The sequence below is a fragment of the Priapulus caudatus genome, unplaced genomic scaffold (assembly GCF_000485595.1).
Source record: "Priapulus caudatus unplaced genomic scaffold, Priapulus_caudatus-5.0.1 Scaffold2071, whole genome shotgun sequence".
NCBI lineage: Eukaryota > Metazoa > Priapulida > Priapulimorpha > Priapulimorphida > Priapulidae > Priapulus > Priapulus caudatus.
The window spans coordinates 25,041-26,137 of NW_014579132.1; the positions used below are offsets into that span (position 1 = coordinate 25,041).

The 1,097-nt window shown below is 48.3% G+C and overlaps 1 protein-coding gene across 1 annotated transcript in view; it reads right to left on the bottom strand.

Moving 5' to 3' along the window:
• The window catches only part of LOC106818171 (lethal(3)malignant brain tumor-like protein 1), a 22,035-nt gene that overhangs the window by 1,121 nt on the left and 19,817 nt on the right, over window positions 1-1,097 (bottom strand). The window lies entirely within an intron of this gene.

Here is a 1,097-nt window from a genome sequence, read left to right on the forward strand (position 1 = left end):
TACATGGCTTAGTCATCAATACTGTTACGCCTTCGATACAGTTCTTCAGTAGTTTGCTTTAGCATCGGGCGAGAGAGAGAGAGAGAGAGAGAGAGAGTGAAAGAGATAGAGAGAGAGAGAGCGAGAGAGCGAGAGAGAGGGAGGGAGAGATAGAGAGAGAACGAAACAGAGAGAAAGAGAGACAGTGACGACGAGAGCGTGTGACATCACATAACCCTCCCTCTCTGTCACTCGCCCTCTCTCTCTCTCTCTCCTTCTCACTTGCTATATCTCTAGCTTTCTCTCTTGTACTCTCTCTATGTATGTACGTATCTATCTATCTAGCTACTATCTATAGATCTATCTATCTATCTATTTATCTATCTATCTATCTATCTATCTATCTATCTATCTATCTATTTATCTATCTATCTATCTGTCTGTCTGTCTATCTATCTATTTATCTATCGCTATCTCGTGCTGCACAGCAACGGTCAGTACATCCTCGCTGGCTCCGACAACGGCTCGTTCTCTCTCTCTCTCCCTCTCTCCTCCAGGGGCAGCAGCGGTCCTTTCCCCCGTCGAGAATGCCCTCTTTTGTTGCGCGCTCTGCCCTCGCTCGTTCCTCTCTCGTGTAGCAAGCTTTCATTGGAGTAGCAGCTAGTGGGTGGTGGGAGAGGGAGGGCAGTAGTAGAAGAGGCAGGGGTTCATTGTAGGGGGTGGGAGCAACTTTAAAAGGGGAAAGAAATTATTGGGGGAGGGTGTAGTAAAGGACAGCAATGGAAGGGGTTGTCCAATAAAACTATTGGGGAGGGGGTCGGGTTAAGCCCGGCGCACATGTGAGTAATTTTACTCAAGTAAAATGGTGCATGCGTCAAAATACTCAACGAAAATCCGCCGCACACGCGAGTATTTTGACGCACGCATCATTTTACTTGAGTAAAACTAAAATTACTCACGTGTGCGCCGGGCTTTAGGGGGCTATTGGGACAGGGTTGGTGAATAGGAACAATTGGGGAGGGGGTGGGGCTATTGGGACAGGGTTGGTGAATAGGAACGATTGGGGAGAAGGGGTGGGGCTAGTGGGACGGGGTTGGTGAATAGGAACGATTGGGGAG